We start from the raw sequence: 15013 nt of genomic DNA on the forward strand, positions 1-15013 counted from the left end.
CACTCGGCTAGATTTGATTGGATAAACCGTTTTTGCAGCGAAGCCATCTCCCGCAGTCTGCCCCGCAGAGAGCAAGACGTCACGTCCACTCGTGCCAAAGGCAAACAGCATGTCTCCCTGGTGGTCTAGTGGTTAGGATTCGGCGCTCTCACCGCCGCGGCCCGGGTTCGATTCCCGGTCAGGGAATGCGGCTTTTGCCAGGCCTTGGTCTTGTCGCAGACAAAGAGATCACCAAAAAGCATCGCTTCCTTCGAGCCGGAGTCGAACCAGCGACCTAAGGATGGCCGGTTGTTCACCTACAGTCCTCCGCTCTACCAACTGAGCTATCGAAGGACCTGGCTCTGTTCTGGGACACGAAACCAGATGGACACCAGAGCCCTATGGAAAAGACCCTAAAAACACTGCAAAAAAATGAAATCTAACCAAGTGTTATTGATCTTATATGAAGATCAACACATGGATTTGGTAATGCTTTTTAAATGAAGTCAAATGATTTGATGAGAAAGCACTAGGTAAGTGTCTTTATACTGAAAACAGTACCAGGTAGATTTTTTTTTTTTTGATATAAGATTAATGACACTCGGCTAGATTTGATTGGATAAACCGTTTTTGCAGCGAAGCCATCTCCCGCAGTCTGCCCCGCAGAGAGCAAGACGTCACGTCCACTCGTGCCAAAGGCAAACAGCATGTCTCCCTGGTGGTCTAGTGGTTAGGATTCGGCGCTCTCACCGCCGCGGCCCGGGTTCGATTCCCGGTCAGGGAATGCGGCTTTTGCCAGGCCTTGGTCTTGTCGCAGACAAAGAGATCACCAAAAAGCATCGCTTCCTTCGAGCCGGAGTCGAACCAGCGACCTAAGGATGGCCGGTTGTTCACCTACAGTCCTCCGCTCTACCAACTGAGCTATCGAAGGACCTGGCTCTGTGCTGGGACACGAAACCAGATGGACACCAGAGCCCTATGGAAAAGACCCTAAAAACACTGCAAAAAAATGAAATCTAACCAAGTGTTATTGATCTTATATGAAGATCAACACATGGATTTGGTAATGCTTTTTAAATGAAGTCAAATGATTTGATGAGAAAGCACTAGGTAAGTGTCTTTATACTGAAAACAGTACCAGGTAGATTTTTTTTTTTTTGATATAAGATTAATGACACTCGGCTAGATTTGATTGGATAAACCGTTTTTGCAGCGAAGCCATCTCCCGCAGTCTGCCCCGCAGAGAGCAAGACGTCACGTCCACTCGTGCCAAAGGCAAACAGCATGTCTCCCTGGTGGTCTAGTGGTTAGGATTCGGCGCTCTCACCGCCGCGGCCCGGGTTCGATTCCCGGTCAGGGAATGCGACTTTTGCCAGGCCTTGGTCTTGTCGCAGACAAAGAGATCACCAAAAAGCATCGCTTCCTTCGAGCCGGAGTCGAACCAGCGACCTAAGGATGGCCGGTTGTTCACCTACAGTCCTCCGCTCTACCAACTGAGCTATCGAAGGACCTGGCTCTGTTCTGGGACACGAAACCAGATGGACACCAGAGCCCTATGGAAAAGACCCTAAAAACACTGCAAAAAAATGAAATCTAACCAAGTGTTATTGATCTTATATGAAGATCAACACATGGATTTGGTAATGCTTTTTAAATGAAGTCAAATGATTTGATGAGAAAGCACTAGGTAAGTGTCTTTATACTGAAAACAGTACCAGGTAGATTTTTTTTTTTTTGATATAAGATTAATGACACTCGGCTAGATTTGATTGGATAAACCGTTTTTGCAGCGAAGCCATCTCCCGCAGTCTGCCCCGCAGAGAGCAAGACGTCACGTCCACTCGTGCCAAAGGCAAACAGCATGTCTCCCTGGTGGTCTAGTGGTTAGGATTCGGCGCTCTCACCGCCGCGGCCCGGGTTCGATTCCCGGTCAGGGAATGCGGCTTTTGCCAGGCCTTGGTCTTGTCGCAGACAAAGAGATCACCAAAAAGCATCGCTTCCTTCGAGCCGGAGTCGAACCAGCGACCTAAGGATGGCCGGTTGTTCACCTACAGTCCTCCGCTCTACCAACTGAGCTATCGAAGGACCTGGCTCTGTTCTGGGACACGAAACCAGATGGACACCAGAGCCCTATGGAAAAGACCCTAAAAACACTGCAAAAAAATGAAATCTAACCAAGTGTTATTGATCTTATATGAAGATCAACACGTGGATTTGGTAATGCTTTTTAAATGAAGTCAAATGATTTGATGAGAAAGCACTAGGTAAGTGTCTTTATACTGAAAACAGTACCAGGTAGATTTTTTTTTTTTTGATATAAGATTAATGACACTCGGCTAGATTTGATTGGATAAACCGTTTTTGCAGCGAAGCCATCTCCCGCAGTCTGCCCCGCAGAGAGAAAGACGTCACGTCCACTCGTGCCAAAGGCAAACAGCATGTCTCCCTGGTGGTCTAGTGGTTAGGATTCGGCGCTCTCACCGCCGCGGCCCGGGTTCGATTCCCGGTCAGGGAATGCGGCTTTTGCCAGGCCTTGGTCTTGTCGCAGACAAAGAGATCACCAAAAAGCATCGCTTCCTTCGAGCCGGAGTCGAACCAGCGACCTAAGGATGGCCGGTTGTTCACCTACAGTCCTCCGCTCTACCAACTGAGCTATCGAAGGACCTGGCTCTGTTCTGGGACACGAAACCAGATGGACACCAGAGCCCTATGGAAAAGACCCTAAAAACACTGCAAAAAAATGAAATCTAACCAAGTGTTATTGATCTTATATGAAGATCAACACGTGGATTTGGTAATGCTTTTTAAATGAAGTCAAATGATTTGATGAGAAAGCACTAGGTAAGTGTCTTTATACTGAAAACAGTACCAGGAAGATTTTTTTTTTTTTGATATAAGATTAATGACACTCGGCTAGATTTGATTGGATAAACCGTTTTTGCAGCGAAGCCATCTCCCGCAGTCTGCCCCGCAGAGAGCAAGACGTCACGTCCACTCGTGCCAAAGGCAAACAGCATGTCTCCCTGGTGGTCTAGTGGTTAGGATTCGGCGCTCTCACCGCCGCGGCCCGGGTTCGATTCCCGGTCAGGGAATGCGGCTTTTGCCAGGCCTTGGTCTTGTCGCAGACAAAGAGATCACCAAAAAGCATCGCTTCCTTCGAGCCGGAGTCGAACCAGCGACCTAAGGATGGCCGGTTGTTCACCTACAGTCCTCCGCTCTACCAACTGAGCTATCGAAGGACCTGGCTCTGTTCTGGGACACGAAACCAGATGGACACCAGAGCCCTATGGAAAAGACCCTAAAAACACTGCAAAAAAATGAAATCTAACCAAGTGTTATTGATCTTATATGAAGATCAACACATGGATTTGGTAATGCTTTTTAAATGAAGTCAAATGATTTGATGAGAAAGCACTAGGTAAGTGTCTTTATACTGAAAACAGTACCAGGTAGATTTTTTTTTTTTTGATATAAGATTAATGACACTCGGCTAGATTTGATTGGATAAACCGTTTTTGCAGCGAAGCCATCTCCCGCAGTCTGCCCCGCAGAGAGCAAGACGTCACGTCCACTCGTGCCAAAGGCAAACAGCATGTCTCCCTGGTGGTCTAGTGGTTAGGATTCGGCGCTCTCACCGCTGCGGCCCGGGTTCGATTCCCGGTCAGGGAATGCGGCTTTTGCCAGGCCTTGGTCTTGTCGCAGACAAAGAGATCACCAAAAAGCATCGCTTCCTTCGAGCCGGAGTCGAACCAGCGACCTAAGGATGGCCGGTTGTTCACCTACAGTCCTCCGCTCTACCAACTGAGCTATCGAAGGACCTGGCTCTGTTCTGGGACACGAAACCAGATGGACACCAGAGCCCTATGGAAAAGACCCTAAAAACACTGCAAAAAAATGAAATCTAACCAAGTGTTATTGATCTTATATGAAGATCAACACATGGATTTGGTAATGCTTTTTAAATGAAGTCAAATGATTTGATGAGAAAGCACTAGGTAAGTGTCTTTATACTGAAAACAGTACCAGGTAGATTTTTTTTTTTTTGATATAGGATTAATGACACTCGGCTAGATTTGATTGGATAAACCGTTTTTGCAGCGAAGCCATCTCCCGCAGTCTGCCCCGCAGAGAGCAAGACGTCACGTCCACTCGTGCCAAAGGCAAACAGCATGTCTCCCTGGTGGTCTAGTGGTTAGGATTCGGCGCTCTCACCGCCGCGGCCCGGGTTCGATTCCCGGTCAGGGAATGCGGCTTTTGCCAGGCCTTGGTCTTGTCGCAGACAAAGAGATCACCAAAAAGCATCGCTTCCTTCGAGCCGGAGTCGAACCAGCGACCTAAGGATGGCCGGTTGTTCACCTACAGTCCTCCGCTCTACCAACTGAGCTATCGAAGGACCTGGCTCTGTTCTGGGACACGAAACCAGATGGACACCAGAGCCCTATGGAAAAGACCCTAAAAACACTGCAAAAAAATGAAATCTAACCAAGTGTTATTGATCTTATATGAAGATCAACACATGGATTTGGTAATGCTTTTTAAATGAAGTCAAATGATTTGATGAGAAAGCACTAGGTAAGTGTCTTTATACTGAAAACAGTACCAGGTAGATTTTTTTTTTTTTTGATATAAGATTAATGACACTCGGCTAGATTTGATTGGATAAACCGTTTTTGCAGCGAAGCCATCTCCCGCAGTCTGCCCCGCAGAGAGAAAGACGTCACGTCCACTCGTGCCAAAGGCAAACAGCATGTCTCCCTGGTGGTCTAGTGGTTAGGATTCGGCGCTCTCACCGCCGCGGCCCGGGTTCGATTCCCGGTCAGGGAATGCGGCTTTTGCCAGGCCTTGGTCTTGTCGCAGACAAAGAGATCACCAAAAAGCATCGCTTCCTTCGAGCCGGAGTCGAACCAGCGACCTAAGGATGGCCGGTTGTTCACCTACAGTCCTCCGCTCTACAAACTGAGCTATCGAAGGACCTGGCTCTGTTCTGGGACACGAAACCAGATGGACACCAGAGCCCTATGGAAAAGACCCTAAAAACACTGCAAAAAAATGAAATCTAACCAAGTGTTATTGATCTTATATGAAGATCAACACATGGATTTGGTAATGCTTTTTAAATGAAGTCAAATGATTTGATGAGAAAGCACTAGGTAAGTGTCTTTATACTGAAAACAGTACCAGGTAGATTTTTTTTTTTTTGATATAAGATTAATGACACTCGGCTAGATTTGATTGGATAAACCGTTTTTGCAGCGAAGCCATCTCCCGCAGTCTGCCCCGCAGAGAGCAAGACGTCACGTCCACTCGTGCCAAAGGCAAACAGCATGTCTCCCTGGTGGTCTAGTGGTTAGGATTCGGCGCTCTCACCGCCGCGGCCCGGGTTCGATTCCCGGTCAGGGAATGCGGCTTTTGCCAGGCCTTGGTCTTGTCGCAGACAAAGAGATCACCAAAAAGCATCGCTTCCTTCGAGCCGGAGTCGAACCAGCGACCTAAGGATGGCCGGTTGTTCACCTACAGTCCTCCGCTCTACCAACTGAGCTATCGAAGGACCTGGCTCTGTTCTGGGACACGAAACCAGATGGACACCAGAGCCCTATGGAAAAGACCCTAAAAACACTGCAAAAAAATGAAATCTAACCAAGTGTTATTGATCTTATATGAAGATCAACACATGGATTTGGTAATGCTTTTTAAATGAAGTCAAATGATTTGATGAGAAAGCACTAGGTAAGTGTCTTTATACTGAAAACAGTACCAGGTAGATTTTTTTTTTTTTGATATAAGATTAATGACACTCGGCTAGATTTGATTGGATAAACCGTTTTTGCAGCGAAGCCATCTCCCGCAGTCTGCCCCGCAGAGAGCAAGACGTCACGTCCACTCGTGCCAAAGGCAAACAGCATGTCTCCCTGGTGGTCTAGTGGTTAGGATTCGGCGCTCTCACCGCCGCGGCCCGGGTTCGATTCCCGGTCAGGGAATGCGGCTTTTGCCAGGCCTTGGTCTTGTCGCAGACAAAGAGATCACCAAAAAGCATCGCTTCCTTCGAGCCGGAGTCGAACCAGCGACCTAAGGATGGCCGGTTGTTCACCTACAGTCCTCCACTCTACCAACTGAGCTATCGAAGGACCTGGCTCTGTTCTGGGACACGAAACCAGATGGACACCAGAGCCCTATGGAAAAGACCCTAAAAACACTGCAAAAAAATGAAATCTAACCAAGTGTTATTGATCTTATATGAAGATCAACACATGGATTTGGTAATGCTTTTTAAATGAAGTCAAATGATTTGATGAGAAAGCACTAGGTAAGTGTCTTTATACTGAAAACAGTACCAGGTAGATTTTTTTTTTTTTGATATAAGATTAATGACACTCGGCTAAATTTGATTGGATAAACCGTTTTTGCAGCGAAGCCATCTCCCGCAGTCTGCCCCGCAGAGAGCAAGACGTCACATCCACTCGTGCCAAAGGCAAACAGCATGTCTCCCTGGTGGTCTAGTGGTTAGGATTCGGCGCTCTCACCGCCGCGGCCCGGGTTCGATTCCCGGTCAGGGAATGCGGCTTTTGCCAGGCCTTGGTCTTGTCGCAGACAAAGAGATCACCAAAAAGCATCGCTTCCTTCGAGCCGGAGTCGAACCAGCAACCTAAGGATGGCCGGTTGTTCACCTACAGTCCTCCGCTCTACCAACTGAGCTATCGAAGGACCTGGCTCTGTTCTGGAACACGAAACCAGATGGACACCAGAGCCCTATGGAAAAGACCCTAAAAACACTGCAAAAAAATGAAATCTAACCAAGTGTTATTGATCTTATATGAAGATCAACACATGGATTTGGTAATGCTTTTTAAATGAAGTCAAATGATTTGATGAGAAAGCACTAGGTAAGTGTCTTTATACTGAAAACAGTACCAGGTAGATTTTTTTTTTTTTGATATAAGATTAATGACACTCGGCTAGATTTGATTGGATAAACCGTTTTTGCAGCGAAGCCATCTCCCGCAGTCTGCCCCGCAGAGAGCAAGACGTCACGTCCACTCGTGCCAAAGGCAAACAGCATGTCTCCCTGGTGGTCTAGTGGTTAGGATTCGGCGCTCTCACCGCCGCGGCCCGGGTTCGATTCCCGGTCAGGGAATGCGGCTTTTGCCAGGCCTTGGTCTTGTCGCAGACAAAGAGATCACCAAAAAGCATCGCTTCCTTCGAGCCGGAGTCGAACCAGCGACCTAAGGATGGCCGGTTGTTCACCTACAGTCCTCCGCTCCACCAACTGAGCTATCGAAGGACCTGGCTCTGTTCTGGGACACGAAACCAGATGGACACCAGAGCCCTATGGAAAAGACCCTAAAAACACTGCAAAAAAATGAACTCTAACCAAGTGTTATTGATCTTATATGAAGATCAACACATGGATTTGGTAATGCTTTTTAAATGAAGTCAAATGATTTGATGAGAAAGCACTAGGTAAGTGTCTTTATACTGAAAACAGTACCAGGTAGATTTTTTTTTTTTTGATATAAGATTAATGACACTCGGCTAGATTTGATTGGATAAACCGTTTTTGCAGCGAAGCCATCTCCCGCAGTCTGCCCCGCAGAGAGCAAGACGTCACGTCCACTGGTGCCAAAGGCAAACAGCATGTCTCCCTGGTGGTCTAGTGGTTAGGATTCGGCGCTCTCACCGCCGCGGCCCGGGTTCGATTCCCGGTCAGGGAATGCGGCTTTTGCCAGGCCTTGGTCTTGTCGCAGACAAAGAGATCACCAAAAAGCATCGCTTCCTTCGAGCCGGAGTCGAACCAGCGACCTAAGGATGGCCGGTTGTTCACCTACAGTCCTCCGCTCTACCAACTGAGCTATCGAAGGACCTGGCTCTGTTCTGGGACACGAAACCAGATGGACACCAGAGCCCTATGGAAAAGACCCTAAAAACACTGCAAAAAAATGAAATCTAACCAAGTGTTATTGATCTTATATGAAGATCAACACATGGATTTGGTAATGCTTTTTAAATGAAGTCAAATGATTTGATGAGAAAGCACTAGGTAAGTGTCTTTATACTGAAAACAGTACCAGGTAGATTTTTTTTTTTTTGATATAAGATTAATGACACTCGGCTAGATTTGATTGGATAAACCGTTTTTGCAGCGAAGCCATCTCCCGCAGTCTGCCCCGCAGAGAGCAAGACGTCACGTCCACTCGTGCCAAAGGCAAACAGCATGTCTCCCTGGTGGTCTAGTGGTTAGGATTCGGCGCTCTCACCGCCGCGGCCCGGGTTCGATTCCCGGTCAGGGAATGCGGCTTTTGCCAGGCCTTGGTCTTGTCGCAGACAAAGAGATCACCAAAAAGCATCGCTTCCTTCGAGCCGGAGTCGAACCAACGACCTAAGGATGGCCGGTTGTTCACCTACAGTCCTCCGCTCTACCAACTGAGCTATCGAAGGACCTGGCTCTGTTCTGGGACACGAAACCAGATGGACACCAGAGCCCTATGGAAAAGACCCTAAAAACACTGCAAAAAAATGAAATCTAACCAAGTGTTATTGATCTTATATGAAGATCAACACGTGGATTTGGTAATGCTTTTTAAATGAAGTCAAATGATTTGATGAGAAAGCACTAGGTAAGTGTCTTTATACTGAAAACAGTACCAGGTAGATTTTTTTTTTTTTGATATAAGATTAATGACACTCGGCTAGATTTGATTGGATAAACCGTTTTTGAAGCGAAGCCATCTCCCGCAGTCTGCCCCGCAGAGAGAAAGACGTCACGTCCACTCGTGCCAAAGGCAAACAGCATGTCTCCCTGGTGGTCTAGTGGTTAGGATTCGGCGCTCTCACCGCCGCGGCCCGGGTTCGATTCCCGGTCAGGGAATGCGGCTTTTGCCAGGCCTTGGTCTTGTCGCAGACAAAGAGATCACCAAAAAGCATCGCTTCCTTCGAGCCGGAGTCGAACCAGCGACCTAAGGATGGCCGGTTGTTCACCTACAGTCCTCCGCTCTACCAACTGAGCTATCGAAGGACCTGGCTCTGTTCTGGGACACGAAACCAGATGGACACCAGAGCCCTATGGAAAAGACCCTAAAAACACTGCAAAAAAATGAAATCTAACCAAGTGTTATTGATCTTATATGAAGATCAACACGTGGATTTGGTAATGCTTTTTAAATGAAGTCAAATGATTTGATGAGAAAGCACTAGGTAAGTGTCTTTATACTGAAAACAGTACCAGGTAGATTTTTTTTTTTTTGATATAAGATTAATGACACTCGGCTAGATTTGATTGGATAAACCGTTTTTGCAGCGAAGCCATCTCCCGCAGTCTGCCCCGCAGAGAGCAAGACGTCACGTCCACTCGTGCCAAAGGCAAACAGCATGTCTCCCTGGTGGTCTAGTGGTTAGGATTCGGCGCTCTCACCGCCGCGGCCCGGGTTCGATTCCCGGTCAGGGAATGCGGCTTTTGCCAGGCCTTGGTCTTGTCGCAGACAAAGAGATCACCAAAAAGCATCGCTTCCTTCGAGCCGGAGTCGAACCAGCGACCTAAGGATGGCCGGTTGTTCACCTACAGTCCTCCGCTCTACCAACTGAGCTATCGAAGGACCTGGCTCTGTTCTGGGACACGAAACCAGATGGACACCAGAGCCCTATGGAAAAGACCCTAAAAACACTGCAAAAAAATGAAATCTAACCAAGTGTTATTGATCTTATATGAAGATCAACACATGGATTTGGTAATGCTTTTTAAATGAAGTCAAATGATTTGATGAGAAAGCACTAGGTAAGTGTCTTTATACTGAAAACAGTACCAGGTAGATTTTTTTTTTTTTGATATAAGATTAATGACACTCGGCTAGATTTGATTGGATAAACCGTTTTTGCAGCGAAGCCATCTCCCGCAGTCTGCCCCGCAGAGAGCAAGACGTCACGTCCACTCGTGCCAAAGGCAAACAGCATGTCTCCCTGGTGGTCTAGTGGTTAGGATTCGGCGCTCTCACCGCCGCGGCCCGGGTTCGATTCCCGGTCAGGGAATGCGGCTTTTGCCAGGCCTTGGTCTTGTCGCAGACAAAGAGATCACCAAAAAGCATCGCTTCCTTCGAGCCGGAGTCGAACCAGCGACCTAAGGATGGCCGGTTGTTCACCTACAGTCCTCCGCTCTACCAACTGAGCTATCGAAGGACCTGGCTCTGTTCTGGGACACGAAACCAGATGGACACCAGAGCCCTATGGAAAAGACCCTAAAAACACTGCAAAAAAATGAAATCTAACCAAGTGTTATTGATCTTATATGAAGATCAACACATGGATTTGGTAATGCTTTTTAAATGAAGTCAAATGATTTGATGAGAAAGCACTAGGTAAGTGTCTTTATACTGAAAACAGTACCAGGTAGATTTTTTTTTTTTTGATATAAGATTAATGACACTCGGCTAGATTTGATTGGATAAACCGTTTTTGCAGCGAAGCCATCTCCCGCAGTCTGCCCCGCAGAGAGCAAGACGTCACGTCCACTCGTGCCAAAGGCAAACAGCATGTCTCCCTGGTGGTCTAGTGGTTAGGATTCGGCGCTCTCACCGCCGCGGCCCGGGTTCGATTCCCGGTCAGGGAATGCGGCTTTTGCCAGGCCTTGGTCTTGTCGCAGACAAAGAGATCACCAAAAAGCATCGCTTCCTTCGAGCCGGAGTCGAACCAACGACCTAAGGATGGCCGGTTGTTCACCTACAGTCCTCCGCTCTACCAACTGAGCTATCGAAGGACCTGGCTCTGTTCTGGGACACGAAACCAGATGGACACCAGAGCCCTATGGAAAAGACCCTAAAAACACTGCAAAAAAATGAAATCTAACCAAGTGTTATTGATCTTATATGAAGATCAACACGTGGATTTGGTAATGCTTTTTAAATGAAGTCAAATGATTTGATGAGAAAGCACTAGGTAAGTGTCTTTATACTGAAAACAGTACCAGGTAGATTTTTTTTTTTTTGATATAAGATTAATGACACTCGGCTAGATTTGATTGGATAAACCGTTTTTGAAGCGAAGCCATCTCCCGCAGTCTGCCCCGCAGAGAGAAAGACGTCACGTCCACTCGTGCCAAAGGCAAACAGCATGTCTCCCTGGTGGTCTAGTGGTTAGGATTCGGCGCTCTCACCGCCGCGGCCCGGGTTCGATTCCCGGTCAGGGAATGCGGCTTTTGCCAGGCCTTGGTCTTGTCGCAGACAAAGAGATCACCAAAAAGCATCGCTTCCTTCGAGCCGGAGTCGAACCAGCGACCTAAGGATGGCCGGTTGTTCACCTACAGTCCTCCGCTCTACCAACTGAGCTATCGAAGGACCTGGCTCTGTTCTGGGACACGAAACCAGATGGACACCAGAGCCCTATGGAAAAGACCCTAAAAACACTGCAAAAAAATGAAATCTAACCAAGTGTTATTGATCTTATATGAAGATCAACACGTGGATTTGGTAATGCTTTTTAAATGAAGTCAAATGATTTGATGAGAAAGCACTAGGTAAGTGTCTTTATACTGAAAACAGTACCAGGTAGATTTTTTTTTTTTTGATATAAGATTAATGACACTCGGCTAGATTTGATTGGATAAACCGTTTTTGCAGCGAAGCCATCTCCCGCAGTCTGCCCCGCAGAGAGCAAGACGTCACGTCCACTCGTGCCAAAGGCAAACAGCATGTCTCCCTGGTGGTCTAGTGGTTAGGATTCGGCGCTCTCACCGCCGCGGCCCGGGTTCGATTCCCGGTCAGGGAATGCGGCTTTTGCCAGGCCTTGGTCTTGTCGCAGACAAAGAGATCACCAAAAAGCATCGCTTCCTTCGAGCCGGAGTCGAACCAGCGACCTAAGGATGGCCGGTTGTTCACCTACAGTCCTCCGCTCTACCAACTGAGCTATCGAAGGACCTGGCTCTGTTCTGGGACACGAAACCAGATGGACACCAGAGCCCTATGGAAAAGACCCTAAAAACACTGCAAAAAAATGAAATCTAACCAAGTGTTATTGATCTTATATGAAGATCAACACATGGATTTGGTAATGCTTTTTAAATGAAGTCAAATGATTTGATGAGAAAGCACTAGGTAAGTGTCTTTATACTGAAAACAGTACCAGGTAGATTTTTTTTTTTTTGATATAAGATTAATGACACTCGGCTAGATTTGATTGGATAAACCGTTTTTGCAGCGAAGCCATCTCCCGCAGTCTGCCCCGCAGAGAGCAAGACGTCACGTCCACTCGTGCCAAAGGCAAACAGCATGTCTCCCTGGTGGTCTAGTGGTTAGGATTCGGCGCTCTCACCGCCGCGGCCCGGGTTCGATTCCCGGTCAGGGAATGCGGCTTTTGCCAGGCCTTGGTCTTGTCGCAGACAAAGAGATCACCAAAAAGCATCGCTTCCTTCGAGCCGGAGTCGAACCAGCGACCTAAGGATGGCCGGTTGTTCACCTACAGTCCTCCGCTCTACCAACTGAGCTATCGAAGGACCTGGCTCTGTTCTGGGACACGAAACCAGATGGACACCAGAGCCCTATGGAAAAGACCCTAAAAACACTGCAAAAAAATGAAATCTAACCAAGTGTTATTGATCTTATATGAAGATCAACACATGGATTTGGTAATGCTTTTTAAATGAAGTCAAATGATTTGATGAGAAAGCACTAGGTAAGTGTCTTTATACTGAAAACAGTACCAGGTAGATTTTTTTTTTTTTGATATAAGATTAATGACACTCGGCTAGATTTGATTGGATAAACCGTTTTTGCAGCGAAGCCATCTCCCGCAGTCTGCCCCGCAGAGAGCAAGACGTCACGTCCACTCGTGCCAAAGGCAAACAGCATGTCTCCCTGGTGGTCTAGTGGTTAGGATTCGGCGCTCTCACCGCCGCGGCCCGGGTTCGATTCCCGGTCAGGGAATGCGGCTTTTGCCAGGCCTTGGTCTTGTCGCAGACAAAGAGATCACCAAAAAGCATCGCTTCCTTCGAGCCGGAGTCGAACCAGCGACCTAAGGATGGCCGGTTGTTCACCTACAGTCCTCCGCTCTACCAACTGAGCTATCGAAGGACCTGGCTCTGTTCTGGGACACGAAACCAGATGGACACCAGAGCCCTATGGAAAAGACCCTAAAAACACTGCAAAAAAATGAAATCTAACCAAGTGTTATTGATCTTATATGAAGATCAACACATGGATTTGGTAATGCTTTTTAAATGAAGTCAAATGATTTGATGAGAAAGCACTAGGTAAGTGTCTTTATACTGAAAACAGTACCAGGTAGATTTTTTTTTTTTTGATATAAGATTAATGACACTCGGCTAGATTTGATTGGATAAACCGTTTTTGCAGCGAAGCCATCTCCCGCAGTCTGCCCCGCAGAGAGCAAGACGTCACGTCCACTCGTGCCAAAGGCAAACAGCATGTCTCCCTGGTGGTCTAGTGGTTAGGATTCGGCGCTCTCACCGCCGCGGCCCGGGTTCGATTCCCGGTCAGGGAATGCGGCTTTTGCCAGGCCTTGGTCTTGTCGCAGACAAAGAGATCACCAAAAAGCATCGCTTCCTTCGAGCCGGAGTCGAACCAACGACCTAAGGATGGCCGGTTGTTCACCTACAGTCCTCCGCTCTACCAACTGAGCTATCGAAGGACCTGGCTCTGTTCTGGGACACGAAACCAGATGGACACCAGAGCCCTATGGAAAAGACCCTAAAAACACTGCAAAAAAATGAAATCTAACCAAGTGTTATTGATCTTATATGAAGATCAACACGTGGATTTGGTAATGCTTTTTAAATGAAGTCAAATGATTTGATGAGAAAGCACTAGGTAAGTGTCTTTATACTGAAAACAGTACCAGGTAGATTTTTTTTTTTTTGATATAAGATTAATGACACTCGGCTAGATTTGATTGGATAAACCGTTTTTGAAGCGAAGCCATCTCCCGCAGTCTGCCCCGCAGAGAGAAAGACGTCACGTCCACTCGTGCCAAAGGCAAACAGCATGTCTCCCTGGTGGTCTAGTGGTTAGGATTCGGCGCTCTCACCGCCGCGGCCCGGGTTCGATTCCCGGTCAGGGAATGCGGCTTTTGCCAGGCCTTGGTCTTGTCGCAGACAAAGAGATCACCAAAAAGCATCGCTTCCTTCGAGCCGGAGTCGAACCAGCGACCTAAGGATGGCCGGTTGTTCACCTACAGTCCTCCGCTCTACCAACTGAGCTATCGAAGGACCTGGCTCTGTTCTGGGACACGAAACCAGATGGACACCAGAGCCCTATGGAAAAGACCCTAAAAACACTGCAAAAAAATGAAATCTAACCAAGTGTTATTGATCTTATATGAAGATCAACACGTGGATTTGGTAATGCTTTTTAAATGAAGTCAAATGATTTGATGAGAAAGCACTAGGTAAGTGTCTTTATACTGAAAACAGTACCAGGTAGATTTTTTTTTGTTTGATATAAGATTAATGACACTCGGCTAGATTTGATTGGATAAACCGTTTTTGCAGCGAAGCCATCTCCCGCAGTCTGCCCCGCAGAGAGCAAGACGTCACGTCCACTCGTGCCAAAGGCAAACAGCATGTCTCCCTGGTGGTCTAGTGGTTAGGATTCGGCGCTCTCACCGCCGCGGCCCGGGTTCGATTCCCGGTCAGGGAATGCGGCTTTTGCCAGGCCTTGGTCTTGTCGCAGACAAAGAGATCACCAAAAAGCATCGCTTCCTTCGAGCCGGAGTCGAACCAGCGACCTAAGGATGGCCGGTTGTTCACCTACAGTCCTCCGCTCTACCAACTGAGCTATCGAAGGACCTGGCTCTGTTCTGGGACACGAAACCAGATGGACACCAGAGCCCTATGGAAAAGACCCTAAAAACACTGCAAAAAAATTAAATCTAACCAAGTGTTATTGATCTTATATGAAGATCAACACATGGATTTGGTAATGCTTTTTAAATGAAGTCAAATGATTTGATGAGAAAGCACTAGGTAAGTGTCTTTATACTGAAAACAGTACCAGGTAGATTTTTTTTTTTTTGATATAAGATTAATGACACTCGGCTA

The 15013-nt window shown here is 47.3% G+C and overlaps 44 non-coding genes across 44 annotated transcripts; 25 read left to right on the forward strand and 19 right to left on the reverse strand.

Annotated features, from left to right (window-relative positions):
- The first annotated feature begins 114 nt into the window (after positions 1 to 114).
- trnae-cuc lies at positions 115 to 186 on the forward strand. Its single transcript has one exon. It is a non-coding gene; the product is annotated as a tRNA-Glu (tRNA).
- A 60-nt stretch (positions 187 to 246) lies between these two features.
- On the reverse strand, positions 247 to 333 carry trnay-gua. Its single transcript is given in 2 exon segments — positions 247 to 282; positions 297 to 333. It is a non-coding gene; the product is annotated as a tRNA-Tyr (tRNA).
- Positions 334 to 691: 358 nt separating this feature from the next.
- trnae-cuc lies at positions 692 to 763 on the forward strand. The gene has a single exon. It is a non-coding gene; the product is annotated as a tRNA-Glu (tRNA).
- A 60-nt stretch (positions 764 to 823) lies between these two features.
- On the reverse strand, positions 824 to 910 carry trnay-gua. Its single transcript is given in 2 exon segments — positions 824 to 859; positions 874 to 910. It is a non-coding gene; the product is annotated as a tRNA-Tyr (tRNA).
- Positions 911 to 1268: 358 nt separating this feature from the next.
- trnae-cuc lies at positions 1269 to 1340 on the forward strand. Its single transcript has one exon. It is a non-coding gene; the product is annotated as a tRNA-Glu (tRNA).
- Positions 1341 to 1400: 60 nt separating this feature from the next.
- Positions 1401 to 1487, reverse strand: trnay-gua. Its single transcript is given in 2 exon segments — positions 1401 to 1436; positions 1451 to 1487. It is a non-coding gene; the product is annotated as a tRNA-Tyr (tRNA).
- Positions 1488 to 1845: 358 nt separating this feature from the next.
- trnae-cuc lies at positions 1846 to 1917 on the forward strand. Its single transcript has one exon. It is a non-coding gene; the product is annotated as a tRNA-Glu (tRNA).
- Positions 1918 to 1977: 60 nt separating this feature from the next.
- On the reverse strand, positions 1978 to 2064 carry trnay-gua. Its single transcript is given in 2 exon segments — positions 1978 to 2013; positions 2028 to 2064. It is a non-coding gene; the product is annotated as a tRNA-Tyr (tRNA).
- A 358-nt stretch (positions 2065 to 2422) lies between these two features.
- trnae-cuc lies at positions 2423 to 2494 on the forward strand. Its single transcript has one exon. It is a non-coding gene; the product is annotated as a tRNA-Glu (tRNA).
- A 60-nt stretch (positions 2495 to 2554) lies between these two features.
- Positions 2555 to 2641, reverse strand: trnay-gua. Its single transcript is given in 2 exon segments — positions 2555 to 2590; positions 2605 to 2641. It is a non-coding gene; the product is annotated as a tRNA-Tyr (tRNA).
- Positions 2642 to 2999: 358 nt separating this feature from the next.
- trnae-cuc lies at positions 3000 to 3071 on the forward strand. The gene has a single exon. It is a non-coding gene; the product is annotated as a tRNA-Glu (tRNA).
- Positions 3072 to 3131: 60 nt separating this feature from the next.
- trnay-gua lies at positions 3132 to 3218 on the reverse strand. Its single transcript is given in 2 exon segments — positions 3132 to 3167; positions 3182 to 3218. It is a non-coding gene; the product is annotated as a tRNA-Tyr (tRNA).
- Positions 3219 to 3708: 490 nt separating this feature from the next.
- On the reverse strand, positions 3709 to 3795 carry trnay-gua. Its single transcript is given in 2 exon segments — positions 3709 to 3744; positions 3759 to 3795. It is a non-coding gene; the product is annotated as a tRNA-Tyr (tRNA).
- Positions 3796 to 4153: 358 nt separating this feature from the next.
- On the forward strand, positions 4154 to 4225 carry trnae-cuc. Its single transcript has one exon. It is a non-coding gene; the product is annotated as a tRNA-Glu (tRNA).
- Positions 4226 to 4285: 60 nt separating this feature from the next.
- Positions 4286 to 4372, reverse strand: trnay-gua. Its single transcript is given in 2 exon segments — positions 4286 to 4321; positions 4336 to 4372. It is a non-coding gene; the product is annotated as a tRNA-Tyr (tRNA).
- Positions 4373 to 4731: 359 nt separating this feature from the next.
- Positions 4732 to 4803, forward strand: trnae-cuc. The gene has a single exon. It is a non-coding gene; the product is annotated as a tRNA-Glu (tRNA).
- Positions 4804 to 5308: 505 nt separating this feature from the next.
- trnae-cuc lies at positions 5309 to 5380 on the forward strand. Its single transcript has one exon. It is a non-coding gene; the product is annotated as a tRNA-Glu (tRNA).
- A 60-nt stretch (positions 5381 to 5440) lies between these two features.
- On the reverse strand, positions 5441 to 5527 carry trnay-gua. The gene is given in 2 exon segments: positions 5441 to 5476; positions 5491 to 5527. It is a non-coding gene; the product is annotated as a tRNA-Tyr (tRNA).
- A 358-nt stretch (positions 5528 to 5885) lies between these two features.
- Positions 5886 to 5957, forward strand: trnae-cuc. The gene has a single exon. It is a non-coding gene; the product is annotated as a tRNA-Glu (tRNA).
- Positions 5958 to 6462: 505 nt separating this feature from the next.
- Positions 6463 to 6534, forward strand: trnae-cuc. Its single transcript has one exon. It is a non-coding gene; the product is annotated as a tRNA-Glu (tRNA).
- Positions 6535 to 7039: 505 nt separating this feature from the next.
- trnae-cuc lies at positions 7040 to 7111 on the forward strand. The gene has a single exon. It is a non-coding gene; the product is annotated as a tRNA-Glu (tRNA).
- A 505-nt stretch (positions 7112 to 7616) lies between these two features.
- Positions 7617 to 7688, forward strand: trnae-cuc. The gene has a single exon. It is a non-coding gene; the product is annotated as a tRNA-Glu (tRNA).
- Positions 7689 to 7748: 60 nt separating this feature from the next.
- Positions 7749 to 7835, reverse strand: trnay-gua. The gene is given in 2 exon segments: positions 7749 to 7784; positions 7799 to 7835. It is a non-coding gene; the product is annotated as a tRNA-Tyr (tRNA).
- A 358-nt stretch (positions 7836 to 8193) lies between these two features.
- Positions 8194 to 8265, forward strand: trnae-cuc. Its single transcript has one exon. It is a non-coding gene; the product is annotated as a tRNA-Glu (tRNA).
- Positions 8266 to 8770: 505 nt separating this feature from the next.
- trnae-cuc lies at positions 8771 to 8842 on the forward strand. The gene has a single exon. It is a non-coding gene; the product is annotated as a tRNA-Glu (tRNA).
- A 60-nt stretch (positions 8843 to 8902) lies between these two features.
- On the reverse strand, positions 8903 to 8989 carry trnay-gua. Its single transcript is given in 2 exon segments — positions 8903 to 8938; positions 8953 to 8989. It is a non-coding gene; the product is annotated as a tRNA-Tyr (tRNA).
- Positions 8990 to 9347: 358 nt separating this feature from the next.
- trnae-cuc lies at positions 9348 to 9419 on the forward strand. The gene has a single exon. It is a non-coding gene; the product is annotated as a tRNA-Glu (tRNA).
- A 60-nt stretch (positions 9420 to 9479) lies between these two features.
- trnay-gua lies at positions 9480 to 9566 on the reverse strand. The gene is given in 2 exon segments: positions 9480 to 9515; positions 9530 to 9566. It is a non-coding gene; the product is annotated as a tRNA-Tyr (tRNA).
- A 358-nt stretch (positions 9567 to 9924) lies between these two features.
- Positions 9925 to 9996, forward strand: trnae-cuc. The gene has a single exon. It is a non-coding gene; the product is annotated as a tRNA-Glu (tRNA).
- Positions 9997 to 10056: 60 nt separating this feature from the next.
- Positions 10057 to 10143, reverse strand: trnay-gua. The gene is given in 2 exon segments: positions 10057 to 10092; positions 10107 to 10143. It is a non-coding gene; the product is annotated as a tRNA-Tyr (tRNA).
- Positions 10144 to 10501: 358 nt separating this feature from the next.
- On the forward strand, positions 10502 to 10573 carry trnae-cuc. The gene has a single exon. It is a non-coding gene; the product is annotated as a tRNA-Glu (tRNA).
- Positions 10574 to 11078: 505 nt separating this feature from the next.
- trnae-cuc lies at positions 11079 to 11150 on the forward strand. The gene has a single exon. It is a non-coding gene; the product is annotated as a tRNA-Glu (tRNA).
- A 60-nt stretch (positions 11151 to 11210) lies between these two features.
- Positions 11211 to 11297, reverse strand: trnay-gua. Its single transcript is given in 2 exon segments — positions 11211 to 11246; positions 11261 to 11297. It is a non-coding gene; the product is annotated as a tRNA-Tyr (tRNA).
- Positions 11298 to 11655: 358 nt separating this feature from the next.
- trnae-cuc lies at positions 11656 to 11727 on the forward strand. Its single transcript has one exon. It is a non-coding gene; the product is annotated as a tRNA-Glu (tRNA).
- A 60-nt stretch (positions 11728 to 11787) lies between these two features.
- On the reverse strand, positions 11788 to 11874 carry trnay-gua. The gene is given in 2 exon segments: positions 11788 to 11823; positions 11838 to 11874. It is a non-coding gene; the product is annotated as a tRNA-Tyr (tRNA).
- Positions 11875 to 12232: 358 nt separating this feature from the next.
- Positions 12233 to 12304, forward strand: trnae-cuc. The gene has a single exon. It is a non-coding gene; the product is annotated as a tRNA-Glu (tRNA).
- Positions 12305 to 12364: 60 nt separating this feature from the next.
- trnay-gua lies at positions 12365 to 12451 on the reverse strand. Its single transcript is given in 2 exon segments — positions 12365 to 12400; positions 12415 to 12451. It is a non-coding gene; the product is annotated as a tRNA-Tyr (tRNA).
- Positions 12452 to 12809: 358 nt separating this feature from the next.
- Positions 12810 to 12881, forward strand: trnae-cuc. The gene has a single exon. It is a non-coding gene; the product is annotated as a tRNA-Glu (tRNA).
- A 60-nt stretch (positions 12882 to 12941) lies between these two features.
- trnay-gua lies at positions 12942 to 13028 on the reverse strand. Its single transcript is given in 2 exon segments — positions 12942 to 12977; positions 12992 to 13028. It is a non-coding gene; the product is annotated as a tRNA-Tyr (tRNA).
- A 358-nt stretch (positions 13029 to 13386) lies between these two features.
- trnae-cuc lies at positions 13387 to 13458 on the forward strand. The gene has a single exon. It is a non-coding gene; the product is annotated as a tRNA-Glu (tRNA).
- A 505-nt stretch (positions 13459 to 13963) lies between these two features.
- On the forward strand, positions 13964 to 14035 carry trnae-cuc. The gene has a single exon. It is a non-coding gene; the product is annotated as a tRNA-Glu (tRNA).
- A 60-nt stretch (positions 14036 to 14095) lies between these two features.
- trnay-gua lies at positions 14096 to 14182 on the reverse strand. The gene is given in 2 exon segments: positions 14096 to 14131; positions 14146 to 14182. It is a non-coding gene; the product is annotated as a tRNA-Tyr (tRNA).
- Positions 14183 to 14540: 358 nt separating this feature from the next.
- On the forward strand, positions 14541 to 14612 carry trnae-cuc. The gene has a single exon. It is a non-coding gene; the product is annotated as a tRNA-Glu (tRNA).
- Positions 14613 to 14672: 60 nt separating this feature from the next.
- Positions 14673 to 14759, reverse strand: trnay-gua. Its single transcript is given in 2 exon segments — positions 14673 to 14708; positions 14723 to 14759. It is a non-coding gene; the product is annotated as a tRNA-Tyr (tRNA).
- Positions 14760 to 15013: the final 254 nt, after the last annotated feature.

The sequence above is a fragment of the Alosa sapidissima genome, chromosome 10, assembly GCF_018492685.1.
Source record: "Alosa sapidissima isolate fAloSap1 chromosome 10, fAloSap1.pri, whole genome shotgun sequence".
Classification (NCBI taxonomy): domain Eukaryota; kingdom Metazoa; phylum Chordata; class Actinopteri; order Clupeiformes; family Clupeidae; genus Alosa; species Alosa sapidissima.